Here is a 21,740-nt window from a genome sequence, read left to right on the forward strand (position 1 = left end):
GCTATTCCCATCCTCACACCAAATCAATGAGCACAAATAAAATGGAATTTTTAAAATGAGGGGAGAAATTAGCAAACATCTCAGCGCGGTCGCTGTCATGCATATGTTAGCGGTGATCCCACGCAGCCCTGACATGGGCCTTGTGTTTCCATAAAAGTGCGCTCTCACCGACTATTCAATTTTAGCAGCAGTCATGTCTCATTGTATTCCAGTCCAGACTGCACGTTTCACCTGAAATCCCTCTGCCGCCAGCAGCATCTCATCTTTCATATCCATATTCTCATGTTCCATATTTGTCTTATTGAACTGGTCTAGTTGTAGACTTTTGCAGAATGCCTTCTCACCCGCAAACCTTCACATTTATTGGCACCACAGGTAAAAGATGTGAAAGAAGTCACATCTTTGGTTGGAAGAGAAACAGCCCCGCAGCATCACTCATCCACCACTCTACTCAACAGTGAGGTAAGTTCCTTTTCCACATCTTCATCCTTTCTTTCCCAGACTCACCTGGTATCTAAAATGTCAATGTAAAAGGTCAAGACACACCACTTGCGTTCAACTTCACACTGATCAGATTGTTTCCTGACATGTTGATGCCAACCCAAAGGTCCCTGTATGAACCACCAGCCTCATGAGATGGAGTAGTCACTTGACAGTATGTACCAGAAAGCTGGCAGCAGAAACACAAGCCGGTCTGGCAGGTAAACTCAAAGTTGCTGCTAACCCTAACCCTATTTCCTATCATGGCTAACTACAAAGCTTTTTTATTTTTTTGCTAGTAAAAGATTTTAGTAGTTTTTTCACTTTGTGTCACTCATGACATTCCCATGAACTGTGTAGTTCCAGCCAAAATAGAAGCTGGGTCTATGTTGCTCGGACAGTCAAAGACGCAGTGGCTGGGAATTGCTTGTTGTCTGCGAGGTCTAATCAGCTCTAACGTGTTGTTACTGTTGTGTATGTCACCCAACCCGATTTTTTTATTTTTTATTTTTGCCAAATCAAATGCCAAATCAAATCCAGTGTGTCCCGGCCTTAAGGCTCCTAGGTCGTATTTCAATCTGCGGAGGTCTGCTTGTACGCGAAGCAAACATCCACCAGACAACCTCAGCGCAAACGTTAATTACAACCAAATAAGCAATTTCTGTGTCACACATTAAAATGTTTGTCAGACCATGTTTTGTATCAGTGATATAAGAGAGTTTGCGCCATCTTTTGGACAAAACAGAGTCAAATTTTGAAGAGTGACGGAGGAGATTAGATCCCAGACATTGCTAATATGTTAACATCTGGGAGCTAGCTCAGGCAGTCAACGCCAGCTGTTTCTGCTTCATCCGTTCTCTTTCTCACAAATATAAATGTTCACGAGGAAGATTCCATGACACGTTGAGCAACATGACAAACACAAACTTCTACTATATTCGTTGAGATCCATTTGAACACCCAGGTTGTCTGACTGACCTAGCTTTATTGGTTTCCATGGAAATGCTTGGAAAGTTTTTGTGCTGTAAATGACACAAGTGGATGCCGTTCCCCACTTATTTGGATATGCAAATAATTAATAGAACAGTCCTTCTGGACACAATTCAGTGAACGTTTTTGTTCTTTTTTTGTTCTTTCTTCGAATGGCACCCTGGGCAGTGAGCCATATCAGAAGCTGCAGCTGGACATAAACCAAGCATTGAGGTGTTACAAGACTGACAGTAAATCAAACCTAATAAAAACAAAAAAAAAATGAATGATGTCAGTTGAATTGATGCAGCATTAAATTACTGTAACTTACATCAGCGCCTAATCTGATCTCCAGGGCTCTCTGTTTTGAGTCCTGTAGCATCCGAGAGAATGACCTCATTTTGTCACACTCTGCATCCCCACTCCTCCATCCTAGACTTCATTTATTTACCTCATTTCTTGTTGACAGAATACAGCGACTATTTATGGTGCTTGAGAGTCAACAGCACGCTCTCATTCTCTTCCTCTTTCTCTGCCTGTCTGTGTTGTCGGTGACGTTTGTGTGCCCGAGATGGATGCAGTCTTCTTTATTAGATAGCATCAGTCTTTTGTCAGACCACTAGAATTGCACAGTGGTGGCTGTCTGCACCGTTGCACCGGATTTTGCTTTTAGTCCTCCGAGGGCGATCGCTCAGAGGCTTTTTTTTTCTTTTTCTTTTTCTTTTTTTTTGTTGTTGTTTAACCTGGCGGCCATGTGATGGGGGGCCCACTTGGCCTCGTCATCCCGAGCATAAAAGGCGTCCGTGTTGGGCCTTCTTCTCAGACCAAACGGCTGTCCGAGGCAACATTGACTTTCTGTCAGCGCCTGCCCGCTTATTGTTTGTGAGTTTGATTAAAAAAAGAAGAAAAGGGGGAAAAAAAAGGGAGAAGACGACAAAAAAATGCAATTACTCAAGTTGGAGGAAACCGAATGCAGACCTTATAGAGATAATCACAGACTAATGTGACATTCCTCCCTCACCACAGCAACCAGAGAAAAGACTTTGAGAAGCAAAGAAGAAAAAAAAACAAAAAAAAAACAGAATGGGTAAAATAAAAAAAGACTGTTAATCTATACGGGCAGCGATTCTACAGCTTCTATAATGTCTTTTTTTTTTTTCGGGTCTGTAGTAGAACTGTAATGGCTTGGGGAGAAATGGACTTTTATGAAGCATCCAAGTCGCATCTGCTTCACATCGGAGCCATTAAATTAAGTCAAAGTTACTGTATTGTCTGCAGCAGCTGCGTCATGAGAGACGTTTCCGTTACAAGACGGTCGCACGAGGAACCGGCTGCGCCAGATGCAGCAAGATCACAATCATATAATTTTCTTACACCAGTGAGCATTATAAAGGAACACAAACACCAAAAGCGGGGCCGGAACAAACATGTGTTACTTACGCAGACACACAGTCACTCCGACTCCAAGTGAGTGACTGCGGGTGGTATCTGTGCGTGGTGCGTCTCTTAATTTCTGCCAAGGAAACAGCTTCCAGATGTAACAGTTTCCTGCTGGCCCCGCCCCGTCCAGATGCCAGGTCTGCCAGCAGATCTGCCTCAAATTGGGCACATCTGAGCAATCATTTAGCTCCCATCTTCCCGAAGGCAAACTTTTTTTTCTCACTTTCTCTTTTATTAATAAAGGCTTTTCATCTTTGATTAGACCGGGTATCGCTGGGGGGGGGAGGTGGTGTGGATATTGTCTTAATCTTGCAACATAAGGTTGTTGTGTCACTGTATTTGTTTGGAGGACGGATGCGTTCTTCTTCTTTTTTTATATATATGCAAGAGAACTTTGGTCTGAAAACTGTTGATAGGAGAGGAAAAAGGGCATCCTCGGTGGTAAGTGGTTCCAGGTTATGCATACTGCATACTTACTGAATCATGTTTGCCTTTGGCCACAACCTCAACAGACTCCTGTAACAGTTTAAATCACTAGTACACCACTGCCTCTTATCCTTGTGCGTTTCTAATTAAAGTTTTGAAAGGACTTTGTAGTAAAGTAAAGCTGTTACAGTGTGAATATGAGTATGATTTTGTAGATTTTAAGTGAGTTAAGTTGAGGTGTAAAAGTTGAGTTTTGATTGGTGATGATGGCGGCATCAAATTACAACAGTTCATTCAGCATCATGGCATAGAAATATGTGCATTTAATATTCATATAATATCAGATAATCATGTGGAAGCTTAAATGTTGTTCAGTTGAAGAAACTGACAAATACAACAGTGTTTAATATCTGCTAATACAACGTTTGAACATTTTCAGTTAGCTAAAATCAGCTAAAGCTGGGGCCTATCGTCTTAGCTGTTCACATTTTACTGTTTTGAGGATTTTTGTTTTGCTTTTGCTACAATCTCATCGCAATAAAACATCTTTGTATTACAGCTGACACCTCTGTTACGCTGGCTGGGACCTTCATCTTCAGATCTTTAACTATCAGCTTCAACCATGAAAAATGAATTAAAAATAAATAAATAGACGGTGAGCTGGAAAATGCAACAGCCCTTCTACAACCTTCATCCCAACATACACACTCTGTACCACACACAGGAGCAATGTGAGCAACACAAACTTTAAAGAGTAGACAAGGCTTTATGTTCTAGATAATTATAGTATTTTTTTAAATAAAGTGTGCTTTTAGATGCACCAAGTCACATGGCAAAATGAGAAACAGTGTGGCAGTCTCAAAGCAGCCATTACTGCTGAGAGCTTCACTAAAAATCACGTTGGGAAATCTAAAGTATTCCTTTTATCTATCCTTGACGATATTTCCAGTTTAGAAGATGCAGATAAAATGTTTGATTCCCTTAACATCTGTAATTTAAAGTCAAAATCTATAAAACTCACCGAACTAATGACATGGAAAGTAATAAAAATCCAAGTTATTTAAGATCAGGAAGATTCTGCATTAAACATAATAAAAATTAACCATTTGTATGTATTTAAAGTGCAGTAAAACAACAAACTTTTCATAAATATTGCATATCAGGTCTCTTCTCTCCCATTGCAGCACACCATCAGCCATTGCCCTGAAACTTTTAGCTGTGACCCTGTTCAAACACACCAAAATGACCTGAATTTCCTCCTCAGTATGTCAGCCCAACTCTTAAAGCTGAAATTTCCAAAAGGTTATCGACATATTTTTCTACAGTTAGATGGTGGAAGCTCTTTAAAAAGACACTTTGTTGTACTCTAACCTTCCTGTTATCTGCTGGGAGTCTTGCTCGCTCTCATATCGTAAATGTGACAGACACGTGGGCAGACACTTCTGACAACAAAGCCGAGTTTTTAAGTGGTTTTTTTTCTACTTTTTTTTTTACATCTTTGTATTTTGCTGTATTTTCCCCTGTCATTGAGTCTTCATTTATTTACAGCAGCACATTTTTTTTGCACCTTCACTGACCAGAAAAAGGTCGACATTTTTCATTTTCAACAATGTGCGGACAAGTCTTGTCTGATTTCGGTCACCACCTGATTTCTCGATACGTCTGCAGTGATGATCTGTTTTTAGGTTTTACTTTTAAAGAATAACTCAGCAGAGCTAGACGACAACAGACATACAGGTGCATCTCAGTATGTTAGAATATTGTTGAAATGTTCATTTATTTTACCAAGTGAAGATTAATTACACACAGATGGATGTTTTCTAACCTGTGATTTTTCTGCTTCCAGCTAATGAAAATGCTACCTTCAAGTAGAGAATATTACATCGGACCTATCAGTAAAATCTATAGAAATGTGGGCTTGCTGAAGAATGTTTCATACCTGCTTCAAGATCTTTTTTTTTATTTTTTCTATCAAAAGGTACTTTTAATCTGACGAGCAAGCCTCATCTGAGCACGTATTCCACCTCACCGAGCTGTACATCTGTTCTTGCTTTTCTCCATCGCCCGTAAACATGCAGGTAAACAAAACATGGAGCGATGACAACGAGAGGATGGAGTTTTTAGCCGCCTAATGTTTGATGACAGCGAGTTGGGCCTCCGTCTGATTGCAGGTCAGCTGTAGGGATGGCCCCGTGGTCACACAATTCCCATTCCAGCCCTCCCGTCTTCTTCCCTGGCTGCGTCCGGCCGTCACTTTCCATTTCGACTTTGTGCTAAACGCTGACATGCTCAAAGACATATAGGATTCCATTATTTTCACTCATATGAGAGTGCCACACTTGATTCAAGCCAAGCTGTCATGGGAAAGCTTGGATTCCCCCCCGCCCCCCGATGCACACACACGCGCACACACACACACACACACTGCAGACTCACCTTGAAGCCCTGCGATTCACGCCAATGAAAACGAACTAATTCTGCTGTGAGCACATGATCCGACGCCATTTATCCAATGAAATGTTTTATGCAAGTGGTGACTTACCTCCCTGGTCTCTATAAAGCAGCAGAGAGCGAGCCAGCTCATAATGCTGCCACTGTAAATCAGACAGATTTAATTTCAGTTTCAGTTCAAATGGGGGATGGGCGGGGGCTAGCCATCAATAATTAAAAAGATGTGTTTATGACTGACTAAGATCATAATTAATCCGCTTCAGGGCGAGGGTTTTACACAGATTATATCCATCATGTTCTGTTTTGTTCCTTTCAGGCCTTTAGCGCCATGGAGGCAGCGCTGTTGATTAAGATGTGCTTAGTGGATTATAAACTGTCGTTCCTTAGGCAGGTCATAAAGAATAAAACTAATCTTTTACCTTTCTGCTCAGGCTGACACACTTTTAGCAGGCTATGATTCATAAGCAGCCCAATTCATAAAAAGCAGGAAGCAAGAGATTATACGTGTTTACTTTCCTGTCTGTCAGATGAGGATCAATCTCTTACGGATAACGTTTTTATTTACAGTTCTTCCTGTCTACTGACAGTTTATGTTATTCGTGGTTAAAGATGTGCCTTTCAAGTGCCTGGCATCTTGTATAAGTTTAAAAAGAATTGAGAAAATGTTCAAATGTTAGTTGAAAATGTTTCCAACTGCAAATTCCAAAGTTCTTCACTGGGAGTGTGTGTGATGGATCAACACAAAGTGTTGCACAATTGTCAAGTGGAAGTAAAAGGACAGTTTTTTTATTTATTTCTTTTTAATCTGAAAAGTGTGGTGTGCGTGTGTATATATCCCTCTTGAGTCGGAAGTACAGAGATACATTTTTGTGCTTTCTGCTCTACAAAATTACAGAAGCTGACAGAGTGGATGGAAACATCTATGAACACAATTTTCTTTTTTTTTTAACTCATGCTGCACTCTCTATTGGATTTGTCTGGACTTTGACTGGTCCACTCTAAAATAGGATGAGCATTTGATCCAAGATGTTCCATTAGAGCTCTGGTTGTAACTTTAGCTTCACTGTTTTGCTAGAAAGTCAACTTTTGTAAATAACTTGTGCTAGTCTCAAGTTATTTACACTCTAGCAGCTTTTCTCTCATGTTTGCTTTGTTTTTAGCCTCTATAAAATGAGTCTGTAGCTGTGGACATGTACCATCTTCTCTGCTGAAAATAAACATGGTGCTGCCAACACCATGTTTCACTGCATTTATGATGCGTTCAAGGTTTTGAACAATGCTAGTTTAGTGTTGGCCTAATCCAAACAGAACACATTCCTACACAGGTGTGCCGTTTTCCGAAAATGACCTTTAAAAACACCTCTGAAGTCTTCATAGAACGACTAGATTTACACTAAATTACAGCCATTTGTGGCTTTTGAAGACTGTATTATTTACAGGCATCAGAGTGAAGGAGGATGGAAAAACATGCAAGCACATAATTTTGCCCCCAACTATTTGGTTTTTATTTAACAGCAATGCACTACTTTGTTGGTCAAATTCCAATAAAATACAATAGTCTTCGTGGTTGTAATGTCAGAAAATGCTAAAACCTTCTAGGAGGGTGAATACTTTTGCGAGCAACTGTATCTCTTTGCAGACCAGTTCGTTTTCTTCAGGGGAAAAAAAAAAGTCTTTTTATAGTCAGTGAAACTTTAATCCAGCTGATCTGCTCCATTGTTCTTGAGCTAAACAGCCGGCGAACTTGGCAATCTTTCCAGATACATTGAACTTGTTTCATGGTGAGTTGACAGGGGAAAAGCACATCAGCAGTTACCAGTCAAACAGAAAATGGAGAGTGTCAAGCTGTACACCAAATCAAGACAGATCCCGCAGCAAAATGTGTTTAGGCATTGTACAGATTTCACTTTTCCCGTCTCGCTTCTTTTCCTGCTCCCTCGGCCGGGTGTGGTGGGTGGGGGTTTGCGGGGGGCGAGGGGGGGAGGAATTAGCCATTATGATGGCTCCTGGCCCCCGCGCCTCAGCTGATGGGCGAAAGAAGTCTGGCCTGGGTTTTTGTCACCTGTCTTCTAGGATTTAACATGGCTGTGCGTCTGGCTGCTGACGAGACGTCGAGGCTGCGGGGCGACGGGTGCAACGCGGCAAAAAAAACAACAAACAAATGCAAAAGAGAAACACACGCTCACGAACAAAAGAATTAGACATGGAGAGATTGCTTTCTGTGTTTGGTCGGGGCGATTTGACAAGCAGCATTTTGCCTGGTATGTATTATATACACGTAAGTGTGGCGGCGGCCCAGTTTAGACAGTGGAACTTTAGTATGCAGCAGAGAGTCGGGCAAAATGGAAAACAGAGGAAGGAGGTGTTGGGATTGATTTTTCTCCTACTCCTTGGTATGAAAAGGTCACTTTGATCAATGCCGCATAATTGGGACTGTATTAGGATCATATCGGGTCATTTTACTGTTTAATGATGAAATATTAAATATTGGGTAGGTAAGATTGCAGTCATTAGAGGGCCCTTTCATTTATAGCCCTTTAATTAATTTGAACCTGACCCCTAGTCCAATACTTTTGAGTGTGCAAGACTCAAAAGCACTCTCTGCTGAAACCACAAGCTCTTAGCCAATTGGATCCACTTACCTATACACATACCTCACTTTGTTAATGGACATAGGAGAATGGTATTAGCACTTTAGTAAATAATATGACTCTCCTAATAGGATCCTTGGAAGCCACAAAGGAAACTGTGCTAATTATGCTGCTTTTCACTCTTTTGGTACATGAAATAAAGCAACATAAGGCACATATGAGTGCAGTCCGATGTTTTAAGGGACACTTTTAATCAGATTGGTGAACGGCCGCAGTTCGTCAAATCATAAACCGGCCCGAGTTCGGTATACTTATAGAAATACTTTGTCACTGTCAAACTTGACTCCATATTTCTCCCCCCCGCCGCTGCCGCCCTCCCCAAGACTTTCGCTCATTCATTTCCTGCCTTCTACAGCTCTTCATTATTAACCCTGATTGGACATAAAGACAATATGTGAGGAGTCATGCCGCCACGCAGATGAGTACTCTTTCTGTAAATGACCAGCAGTGGGCTGGTAAAAAGCACCGAGCGCCGGGGCAAACGGAGGACAGTAGGACGACTAAAAGCACTTTAATGACATGGCCGGACTCGTGTTTCCTAATGATGCAGGCGAGATTAATTATGCTCCGCGTATGGGTCATAATTATACGAGCACTGATCCCTTTCCACCGGCTATGCTTGGCCACTCTCCGCCTATGCCTTGAGTTTCAGATGATCCATCAACACGTTCCCATATTCCTTTCGTTTATTTTTAAATATATATGGCAACATGTTTGTTACTTTATGCCTCACATTAGAAAACAATGGAGTATTAGATGCTGCAGAGTGACTGCATTCTGCATTAGTTTTTAAAATGAATTATGCAGACCTTTTGCTAAACAAAAACAAATACACTATTAAATTCTTTGTTACATTACAATAAACTACATCAATAACATTTATTTGAAGGTTTCCAGAACCTTTGTGCTTTATAATGAAATTGCCAATAGACTAGGCCTTATTTAGAATACTTCAAATATTTTTTTTTGAGTTTTGTTTTTTTTATGGCATTAAAATATAGAAAAAAGTATCTTAGACAGATTTATAACATACTCACATTCTACTGTAAGAAAATGTGGTTTTGTGACTTCAATGACTTCTACCAGCAGGTCAGAGTTAATCTGAATATAATATAGATTAAAGTTTAATTTTACACAAAAACATGAGAAATTTAATCAAAATAAACCAACTGACAATTGAAATAATCTGGTGTGCGATGGCTTAAACAGAAGTAGAATGGCACAAATTAAAAATGGATGGGTTTGAAATGTTCAGGATTGGTGAACTGGACCAGGACCAACAGAGACTTTTAATTTGATTTTGGGGATTGATCCATATTGATAAATTTCATCAATGGTCCTGTAAAAATGACAAACATCCCACTAAATATGGTTCCATATTATTGAGGTTTTGTAGACCTCAGCTTGCAGTAAATCTGAGGACACTAAAATAATCTGAGTTGTTCAATAGGAACTGAAGAGTTTATTCCAGTCTCAAATATCTACAGAAACTTATTCTTCTGTTTAGTAAAAGCCATATGGATGTTGGCATATAAAGGTCATTACTTATATAAACATATTTTGTTTGATTTGCCTGAACATAATATGTTAATGTCAAAATCAATCTTACTGGGCTGTTATTTTCTTTTTTACCAAAGCTATAGATTGGGATCAATGTAAAGTTGATGTCAATTACTAATATAAAAAATGTATCTCAAATTGGTTGAACCCATCTAAATAATGAATGAAAAAAAGTACTAGCATGGCAGCAATCAAACCCTTCTTATAAGCTTTTTTTTTTAAAGTTCTCACTAGTAATTTTGTAATTTTTCTTTGGTGATGCACTCCAAGTGTTTCAGGTTGGAAGACCACCTTGCCATCACCCTAATCTTCAGCAACCTCCACAGATTCCCTATCAGATTCAAGTCAAGATGTTCTCTCGCATGTAAAAATCTCACATTTTAACATGTTAAAATGTGAGATTTTGCTTTTTCTTCATATCTATGCAAATGTTATGTTGTTTACTGCAGATAAAATTGAGCAAAGTCTTGTCAGGTGTGATTTAGCACTGAACAAATGTTCATACGACAGAAGACTGACATCCAGACTTGCACATTGACCCGTAAGGCGGGATAGAGGAACAGCAGGCAATTTACTTTGTGGTAAGTAGAGGCAGTGGTTGATTTAATAAATCTCTATGAAATGCCCCCCCCCCCCCATCTTAACATCTTATGTGCGGCAAAGGTGTTGCCGTGTCTTATCTGCGAGTTGAGGAAGAGAACGTCGGGGCTACTGGGATGTCTTAATTCCTTGACATAAATATACACACAGATTAATGAAGCCTTGGGAGATTGTGAAGAAGGGGGAAAGATTGCTTATCGATCCATATCAAAATTTTCATGCTAATCCCTAGCAGGAGACGGAGTGTCTGGTATCAGAGTTAATAATCTGATTTCTAGGCTGTCCGGGACAATTCCGAGCAGCGTGAGGGCCTAATCACAGAGCCGACTTCCCATCTAAGAGCAGCTGCTGTGGTCCAACAGCACGTCACCCCCCCTCCATCACCTACCTTCCCCACCTTGAAGCCTCCGGCCCCCTCTAATGACTCGGACAGTGATGGAGCATATGATGGAAGCATCTTGACAAATTAATTTTTGTACATTTCAGAGGAGATTTGGGGAACACGGATCTGCTGGTGTTAGCCTGGCAGACCTGCGCCGACCTTTGAATGTTGGTCTGCTCACGGGTTGTGAAATGGGACAGCTTCCTCGCCGTCAGCTGTTTGAGAAACATTTTTTAACCGGATGAAAATGTATTTAAAATGTTTCAGAACCCCCCCCCCAAAAAAAAAAAAACACATCACAAGAAAATATGTGAAGGACCTAGAAGAATTAAATGCAATACAAGGTTGTATTCTTTTACACTGTTCTTTTGCTTTCCCTCTAGGTGTTCTTTGACTTTGTGTGCTGCAGCTGTTGACAAATCAGGGTCTTAAAGTTATATAGTTGTCTAAGAGCAGCTTGGCAATAACACATCTTAAGTAGCTGAATGTGGGCAGAGATTTTCATCAAATCTGGAAGTGCATTATATTAACCCACGCTGTCAACACGAACCCAAATTACAGCTAATGATAGTCTAAAATTATTTCTTGTAACAAAGCATGTCTATAACGTATTAGCTGCCCAGAGAATGTTATTTTCCGCTCCTATAGTTGTCCCCTGGCGGAAAAAAAAAAAAAAAAACACAGTATCAGAAGACAGCATGGGGCACCCCAAGGAGTGGCAGCTGATGTGTCTCAGTTAGGCTAATATCCTCATCTCCCATTTTTCTCTATTAAATCTTAATCACAGACTTGTCGAGTGTCACTTGACATTTGCATTTTGCCAGGCAAAGCCGCGATGCGCGCAGCTCCCAGAGGTTGGACGACTCCCTTCCACGGACTGCTTTGTTCAGTCGTCGCCTCTCATCTCCAGCAGGGTCGTAGTCACAGATGAGGCCATGATGAGATTCGGTTTGTATCTCTGTGGTCTAACTAAGGGTTGTTTCCTACAGGAGAAAATAGCTCGAACAACACAACACAACCAACAGCAAAAAGGTTGAGAACAAACTGCTGCAAAGCATCATATTTTAGGCTTATAACCAAATATAATCTGAGATTTGAATAAAAAGACTCATTTTTATGTAAGCATGTTTCCTTAAATGACTGAGTAAAGCAAAAGAAAAAGGCAGAAATAAATGACAAGGATCTGTTAAAAGAAGCAGTCGACACTGATTTAACTTCTCTCAATAATCAATCTCCTCTTCTTGATGTTTACAAAAAAGAATCGATAAGTGAAGAAGAAGCTTTGTGATTAGCTTTGATTTCTACTTCCAGTCCAAATCAGCCATTATTGCCTCTGTCCCTGTCTCTCCCTCTTCCCCAATATGACATTGATGCTGGGAGGCTTCACAGAAGCTGTCCTCGCAAAGGATCCATCGACTTACTTTTCTGAGAAGGACTGTAATATAAATTTAACCTTTCAGCACGGCAAAGTCTCATTAGCGCATCTGTGTTGGAGTGCAATGAAAGTCCGCAAGATCAACAGAAATTATGCTAAATATCGTGCACAGGCGTTCGGTTGCTATGGGTAAAGTTCTAAGCTGCTGCTGAAAATTAGTTTTGGAAAAAGCTTTCTGTTGTGTGTTAACCTGTGAGGGTCGTTTCACTAGTATTCTGACTCATTAAAATGAGTTTAGTTTGTAATAAAAGGTGATCTGGAAACGTTTAAGCCAACCTATAATGGAAGCAGTCCTGAAGTGAGAACATTTAGTACAGCTAAACTTGTTAACAGATGCCTAGCTTAGATTAGCTTAGCATTGTTTTAGCTCGGCCCGGTAAGCAGGCTAAGACAAAAACAAAACAAAACCTGAACATTTGCCTTTCCGTTTGGGTTAAGCCTCCTCAGTTTAATATTTAAAATGACAAAAGTCATATTTTGAAGTCTTTTAGCATAAATAGAACTGATTAAATTTGGCCAACATGCTGACAAAACCCAGACTGGGCCTGCCAGACAGGAAAGTATGATTCATCACTCAACACGTCTCCACCGCTTCACATCGCTGCATCCACTTTGTGTTACACATGCTGACTGTAGGCCTGGTTGTAGCTGCTCAACCAGTAAAATATATTCCATAAGACACTTTTTCCAAACTTCTTCATCTGAATGGAACATGAGGTTTGGAGGTGTGTAGCTGTGGACTTTGCCAACATATGGACTATTTGTGTTACATCTTGTTCTGTAATTTTACAGGGTCTACCACTTCTTCCCCGAGTTGCTGTGGTCTTCAATCTCTTCCACTTTGTTGTAGCTCCATTAACAGTTGATTGTGGAAATTTCACGTCTTGACTTACTGCACAGGTGGGGATCCTATTACGGTGGAATGCCCTGATTCGAACCACTCTTTCATCAACGCTTGAAGCGGTCTGCGTGCCGAGGAGCTGGATTCTGCTCACCTCTGGATATGAAAGTAGAGGGAACACATCCATTCAAGGATTCGGAAAGTCGAATGAACACATTGGACAATATAATATGACAAACAATTCATCAGGTTGTTTTTAACTTAAATATTGCTTTTGATCAATTTTTATGGATTTAATTGAAGAGTCTGTAATTAATCGTAATTAACATTTTCACTGAATTAGTAACATTTTCAATTAAAAAGCCTTTTTGCTACTAGGTTATGTTATTGAATAGACATGAACTCAACAAGGATATTACTTTTAATCTTTTTTTTTTTAGGTTATTCAACCATCAGATCTGTGCACAGTGTTGTACCCATTCAAGGGTTTCAAGAATCCCTGATCATTCATGTAACTTTTTGAAAAGATAATTCTTTAGTGTCGTGGATGCTAACGTTCGCGTTGGGAGAAGTGTGGGCTTGCTGCAACATGCTTAGCATTGAGATGCTATTTTAGGTTTAACTAGCTTTGATGATAGGCTAGCTACTTTTAACACGACTTGAACACAAAAATAGTCTCTCCCACCATCCCAGCAGAGTTTATTTATTTATTTTTATTTTTTATTTTTTTTCTGAAGCAAAGATTAACCTCCAGTGGGTCAAGAGAAGCATCCTTGTCTTGCATTGCTGTTTGCGAATGCTAATTGTGTGTCAGATTTATGGATGTACTTTAAACACAATCCAAAGCTTCCAGCTGGGGACTTCTTTTAAATTTGTAATAGAAAAAAGAAACTGCAATTAATTGCTTTAAAATCTATTGAATCAAATTAAATTTAGTCAAAACATATGCCTTCCATATTAAATATCCGTCTGCTTTTCTTTTTGTTTTGTTTTTTTAAAGCAGCTTGGGGACGCTCCCCCCACCCCAGACATTCCTTCATAAGCATGTGTCTGAATGATATCTACATGAACGTGTGAGCTTCTGGGCCCGCCTGTGAATAGGCTCAAGTAGAGCCTCCCAGGGAAAAGCTCTAATTTGACAGTAATGTTGCCAGTAAACAAACAAAACCCAGTCTCGCTTATAACCTGTATCTTTTCTGGAGACATAATGATGTGTTAGCGCAGCCCGGTTTTTCCATTGTGCTTTGGCCTTGTCATGGTGGCTCAGGGGAAGACTTATCCATATGAAAGGCTTAAAGCAGCCTGTTCAGATCTGCCAGGATTAGGCCCAGGCTAATACACTGGGTCAACAGCATGGTTGTCCTAATGAGACAGGTGTACAGTACTTATGGCTGTCTCTCCACATATCAGCGGGGGAGGAGGAAGGGGTCTCGCACAAAAGCTGATATCATCCCTGCCGGCTTACCCTGACTCGTATGATATCCCCAGTTGTAAATATAGTTTCTATATCAGGCTTAATGCAGACATACAGCAGGCTCATGGCTGAGCTTAGCTGCACAAGAAGCTGAAAGATTGAGAAAAAAAATGGATTTAAAAGGTTCTTATCTTTGATTCTCTCTTTCTAAACCAAAAGTAAACAAGAGTCATTATAGCTGCAGGTACAATTAGATCCTCCTGGATGGAATTTGCAGCTTTGTGAGGCTTTTCTAATAATTCATATACAATTCCCATAAAGCTTAAATCTAGTAAAAAATAAATAAATAAATAATTTATTTACTTTAATTATTCTCTTCATCAAACAATGATAAAAAATATTTTATGATATTTTAATACTTTTTTTCTTTCTTTACATGGGAACATTTTTTAATAGACAAAATAATCTAAAAGTGGCTAAAAGGATCTGAATAATCTGTAAGCAGAGTGAGAACAATCCCCCACTTCTCAGCCAATGACTCCTGGAGATGGGAACCAACTTCACTTGGATGAATGGATGTGAGAATACTATGGATCCATTAAATGATGGCAACATAAACTTCTAAGCTATTGCCAAACCTTTGTCTACATATCAGAACATCATCTTACTCTATCTAACTCCAACTCGTAGTTTTTGGACTAATCAAATCTGAACTGTTTGGTTATTCACCGAACAGGAATTATTTGAAACAATGCTTAGGATTTATGAAGTCTCTATAATATCAGTAAAAATACAAAAAGGATCATATTCAATGTTTATTATTATTATTATTATTATTATTATATATTTTTTTACATTTGGACCGCCTTAGAAATAGAGCAGGCTAAAAACCAGAAATGGACTAGTCAATCCTGGACTGACTCATTCTACAGATGTCACTTTTAAACCGTTTGTGATTTGTGAAACCTTTGCTTTATTTGTGAATAAAAGTTAGTTCTCTCCCTACTACAGTATCTTTATACATTTTAATCCTTTCTATTTACTCTCACTTGCTGCTGTGACACATTGTCCCTGCTGTTGGACAATAAAGGATATTTCTTACCCGATTCATCAGAATACCTCCCTAGATTCAATAAAGGACTGTGAAAACAGTTTCTTTTTTGCTACAGATCTTATGCACAAGTCATGAATCAGTCAGCTCTCCTTCTATCCCTCCGCCCCCCTTTAAAACTCACCTCCCCCCCGTTTATAGTGCAAACATTTGTGAATTCCTATTTTCCTTTAATAAAGTATACTTCTGTCCTGCAGATGTATGCTTGGATGGGATGTCATACTCTGTCTTTGTTGAGGCTGGTGCCCCGCTGATGTTCCTAGGCAGCGAGAAAATTGCCTTATTGAAACACGTTGCTTGGAGTGACTATAATGCCGCGCTGAGGGCCGGCATTATGCACATGACATATCTTGCGACCTTGCGGTGGGAAAAACCATGAATATAAAGTAATCAGCAAAGGCACCGACATGTTTCTGTAACGTGATAGCTTTGCTTTTTTTTACACCTTTGTCAAATATGATGATTTCATGACTCCAGACAAAGCATTGGGGGCCCAAAAGTGATTCCCTTTTTTTTTTTTTTTTTTTTCCTTTTGCATCATTGCGAGGGTTTCTCTTACTCCATTGCTTGGGTGCAAACACACTAATAATGGGTGGCTAATTTTATTTTTTTTATATTTTCTAATTGAGAAATTAAATATTTTATTTATTCCCTGCAAACTTGCACAACAAAAGTCTGATCTTGCGCACAAGGCCTGGAAGTAATGTCACTAAGCTGCAGTCAGTGCAAGCAGTTTGAGTTTAATGGGCCAGGCTATATGTGTGCGAGTGTGTGTGTGTGCGAGTGTGTGTGTGTGTGCTTTTTTTCTCCCCTTTTATTGTGTGTGTGATTTCTGGGGAGCTGTGTAAACAGAAAATGCTAAGCTACCCCAAGAGTGCACTTTCTCGGGGAAGTTAAGAGCCGGGTACACATGTTTATTTCAATTTCAAACAAAATGCAAATGCCATTAAACAAATGGGGCTGAGGCAAATTGGCTGGGAATTTAATATTCAGCGACTCTATGATATAGGACATCTTGTTACGAGACGGCGGACTGAAGTCTCAGCCGCGTCTTTCATCCGGCAGGCTCTCTTGAGGATATTTGTAATTAGCATCATTTGCCTAATACTTCAGGTTAATTAGAATATTTAATTGAATAGCTCTAATCTTCTGAGATGACTATATTATAATCAAATTAGCACCACCACTAGGCTGGCTATTGAACATGGCAGACTGCCTGGCTCCTGGTCTCTTATCTGCTCCATCTCCATAGAGCATTCTCACATACTTAATGGTCCATTTGAACTATGCTATCAACATTTGATTATTCCTGAACAACAAAGGCAGCCGCACAACCACTGGGCATAAAAAAAAAAGAAGAAGAAGAAGAAGAAGAGATGATAAAGAAAAAGCACTATGGCTCCCATATGGCAGGTTTGGGGAAAGAGCGCTCGCTCTGTGTGAAGCAAGCCGAGCCAGGCAGCGAGGCCATCAGGGAAAGGGGATGCAACCCAACTTATACCTCCCTCCATCCACCCCTCATCTAACCGAGACGAGCATTTGCCAAGATAAGCAGATGAGAGGTGGGGGGGACATATGCTCGAGAGTCTCCAGAAGAACCATCGAGAGGGTTTTAGCGGTCGAACCAGACGGAACGCGGGCCGGCAACCTCATGTGTTCATACAGTAATTACTCATCTCTACCTTTGCTGCGTTGGATGTACTGCAAAAGAGAAAAATTAAACAGTGCATCAATTACTTTATATTATATCCTAGTATTATTTATCCACGCTCCTTCCCTACAAGACTGTTTTCTTTTTTCTTTCATTTTATATTGATTAATGCGCGTGAACTTGATTACATTGAAAATCAATCATCTCGGATTTATTGGAGTCGAAAAGTGCCTCGCTCGTACAATACGCATAATCGGCCTCGCTAAGCGAAAAACAAACTAATGAAAAGCTAAATATTACAGTGCGTTCAATTGCACCAAACAGATGGCAGCTAAATTAAAAGAAATTACATATACATTATCTCTGCTTTATGGCTGCACTCTAATTGAGGCGATTATAACTCCTACCTTTCCAGTCTATAATGAAGTGAATTAATTCATTCAGACTGGAACGTGTTACAATCGCACTCGCCAGTATTTGTGTTTAGCGTCTCAAGTGATAATTTTTGACAGTGCCATATGTTTCCCGGGCAATATTTCTTCTCGGTTGGGTTTTATTAGATAATTTTATTTGTCCCCGCGCCGATTCCTTTATACATCCGCAAATGAACCCTTGTTGCAAATAGGTAGCCATATGCCGCGAGGACGCAGAGTAAAGGCGAAACGAATATTCCTTAGGCTTTCCGTTAATTTGTTTTCCTGGCCTCGTGTTTTTTTTTTTTTTTTTCTTCTTCTTCGCTGTATTGCTGCTTATTGGGCGCCGTGGCTGTATTAAATTGATAATGAATTAAATGTATCATCACTCCAACTCTTATTTCAGTGTGGAGGCGCTGAGCGTTTGCCAGTAGGAAGAATGAAAACATAATTGTGTCCTCAGTCTTCTCAATTTCACACGTTGCTGGAAATGACAAAAGGAACACGGCAGATAATCGCGGGACTCTTTATACACGTAAGCGACAATATAGCTGGAAATCATTGCTTTTGCAGTCATTCTTAATCACATTCGCATTATCTCTTAGTGTATTTACAACCTTTTTTTTTTCCTGTCCTACAGTGAGATTTTAACTTTATATACCATAACTAAAGCTGCAGTGTCAGTGTTTCTTTTCTTGACACCTATGCTTATGCATCTGAATCAAATTTTACGTGGGTACAAGTGTGAGGGTGGAAGGAGAAACTTTTAGCTCGCCACACCAGAAATGTGGTGGCATCATCGTGCTGTGGGGATACTTTAGCGTTATAGAAGATAAATTGAGCAAAATGTTGGGCAATCCTGGTAGAAACCACATCAGAGAACCATTTTCCAGTTGGACAGCAACCCTGAACGTAGATCCAGAACTGCAGTGTAGAGTTTAGATCGGGCCTGAAAAATCCAACCCGACTTGGCCCCAGCCAACGGGCGTTGGGTCTGAGCCCGATCTGACCCGACTGATTAACTTTATTTATAGGCCAGAGACCAAAGTAAACCCAACAAGTTATTTTAATTCCAGTTTTACGGCATCAAGGAAACGATGCTGGTCCGACCCAAACTGGAATTTGTGGTAAACAGATTTTTTTTTTTTTTTCCCAGATTTGAAAAACACATGAATAAATTGTTTTTCAGTGGAGTAGTTTTTACTTTGAATCATCTAATTCCAACTAATAAGCCCTGCAATCTCTTGAAAACACACACCTGATCATTTTTAAACTCATTCACATCTCTACCAGCCACTCCACAGAATCATAAAACCCATTAAAAGCAACAGTCTTCCATACTTATTATTAATTAGATAAACACAACTTAATTTGTCGTTCAGTAGTTAGCTCTCAGCGGTCTTCGTGGTTTCCTTGTGACCAGATCCCCCGGCTCTGGAAAGCAGACCCAACCTGTTTTCTCACTGCAGTTTTTGAGCCGGACCCCCGGGGGCGGGGGTTAAATTGCAATATAACTAATGCAGAGCTGAGAGGTAAACGTTGTCTAAGCAGCTCTTGTGCATTTTTTCCATAATGTTATTTCAGAAACAGTGGCACAGTGATTGGCACACCTCTTCAGCTGAGGAGGGAATTGGTTCCACAGCTTGTCGGGGGACACAGTCAATTAAATCATTTACAAACGCTCCATTGGAGGGTCTTGAATAACCGGCAATAAGGACTGAAATTGTATTTTGCCTCTGTCTGAGGAGCAGTCAGTTCTTATTAGGTTGTTCGAAAAGAGTGTCAAGACCTCTGATTTTATTTATTTTTTTTCTCGTCACTGTTATAGTTTACTTAAACACTTACAATCTAGTTGACAGTGCCGCGCGTCTAATAAATTTCTCATTCTCCTCTCCCTCGCAGAATAAAACGATGAAAAGTACACACGCATATGCTGCATGTACTCGCGTGTACTTGCTCTATACAACATAATTAGAAGGTTCAACATGTTTGTCTAAGGCTGTTAGGGTTCTGATGATTCCCACAAAAATGCCATGTTCCCATAAACATTTCAATTATAGATTATAACAGGGTGATTGAACATGATTAAAGTCGAGCAAGTTATATGAAATACTTAATTATGTCGAACTTGTAACAGTTTTATTTGGGAAGTGCGGTATGGTTAGTTGAGATGTTCACTTTTGGTTTGAGAAGTCTTGATGCCACATGTTTTGATATTAAATCCGACGGCATGCAGGCATCAAATGCACACGACTGCATACTTTGAACTTTCTTTATTTTCATGCTAAAACATATTAAGACCCCTTTTTTTTGTTTTCAAGTAAATTAGGAATACCAAAATAATTTATATTTGTTAAATGACACAAAAAATATTACCTTCTTTGAAGTCAGAAGTTTAAATATTCAATTATTTCTGCACTTTGATGAAGCCCAAATGATGAAGTCGTGACTTTGTAATGTCTGGTAGGTTAATTCATTACATTTGAGTTAACTGGAAACACACTTCTTCATGCTTCATGTCAAACACCCTCCAACTTTGTGAAATCAGTCAGTCATATCAGAGAATGGAAAGCCGTTTTCATCCAGATGTCTGAAGGTACCACGCTCATCTGTTCAAACACTGACAGCGGTATAAACGGCATGCGCAAGGAGTTCCAAGGCCTTGATTTGAACTTGTTTCGATGGAAATGCCAACTCCAGAACAAAGCAGTACACATTAAGACAGTGGTTGAAGCTGGTAAATGTCATTATTCAAGGTGAAGGAAGTTCTGTACTGACAGAAGTCTGAAAGAAGTCATTACTCCAAAACAAAGACAAAAAATCAGAAAAAAAGTTTTTCAATTACACATATTGACAAAACCCTTCAGTTATCCAATCAGACGAAGCTAAAATTGATTTGTTTTACTATAATGGCCTTTGTTGCATTTGGAGAAAAAAGGAGGAACTTTGCAAACCTGAGAATAACAACCCAAACTGTAAAGTACAGGGGTGGCAGCGGCATACTGTCATGTTTTCCTAGGAGGCAGTGGTGCATTTCACAAAAAGAGTATTTTTGCTAAAATATTAAAATTACATTTTGGTATATCAGCCTAAAAGTATAGGCACAACTGACTACTAAATGGACAATGACTGAAAGTTAATCCCCAAATTTGTTAGTGTATTCATGGACAAAGTCAATGTTTTTGACTGACCTCAATCGTACACCTCTTACTTGGTGACATAAATCCATGGACTTATAAACGTCTGCTGCTAATATAGTTGCTTGCGCGCAGAACATTGCACTCTGCCTCGTCCATTTTAGGTTCAGACAAATGAGAGCGACAAAGTACTTAACAGAATTATGAAAAAAATTAGTATTGAACACATCACCCTTTTTCATAGTTAACATATTTCTAAAGGTGCTATTAACATAACATGGACCCAAAACATGGTTTGTTGTAATGTATGGAGAAACTAATCATAAGCATTTCCCAGATGTCATTTGACCCCAGTGTTGTGTTCAAGACCACCTTGAACACAACACTGTGTTCAAGGTGGTCCAAGACAAGACCTAGACCAGAGTGTATCGAGACCGAGACAAGACCAAGACTTTTAGGGTCCGAGACCGAGTCAAGACCAAGACCAGCGGCCTGTGCTACATGACACAATAAAATGTAAGATATGATCAAAATTGCTTCTCAAAATAATCTGAAAGATCCATATTCCCATAAAAACACCTAGATATTAAATACTTAATACATTTTACCAATATTAAATATTCAATTTCTGTGCTACAATGTGTGATGGTCTTCTTGCCATCCCAAAAAACATAACGCCCTGGGCATTTGCCCATATTGCTCATATAAGAAACCACCACTGTTGCACCATTAGACATAGCATTTGAAGCAATGCCCTGACGGTAAATAACGTTCTACCA

General features: G+C 39.7%; 1 long non-coding RNA gene across 1 annotated transcript in view; it reads left to right on the forward strand.

Moving 5' to 3' along the window:
* The first annotated feature begins 376 nt into the window (after positions 1–376).
* Positions 377–21,740, forward strand: part of LOC103143957 (uncharacterized) — a 70,572-nt gene continuing 49,208 nt past the window's right edge. The window contains exon 1 of the long non-coding RNA XR_001663494.1: positions 377–462. This is a non-coding gene — a long non-coding RNA (uncharacterized LOC103143957). The remainder of the gene's footprint in view (positions 463–21,740) is intronic.

Source organism: Poecilia formosa, unplaced genomic scaffold (genome assembly GCF_000485575.1).
Source record: "Poecilia formosa unplaced genomic scaffold, Poecilia_formosa-5.1.2 Scaffold0, whole genome shotgun sequence".
Classification (NCBI taxonomy): domain Eukaryota; kingdom Metazoa; phylum Chordata; class Actinopteri; order Cyprinodontiformes; family Poeciliidae; genus Poecilia; species Poecilia formosa.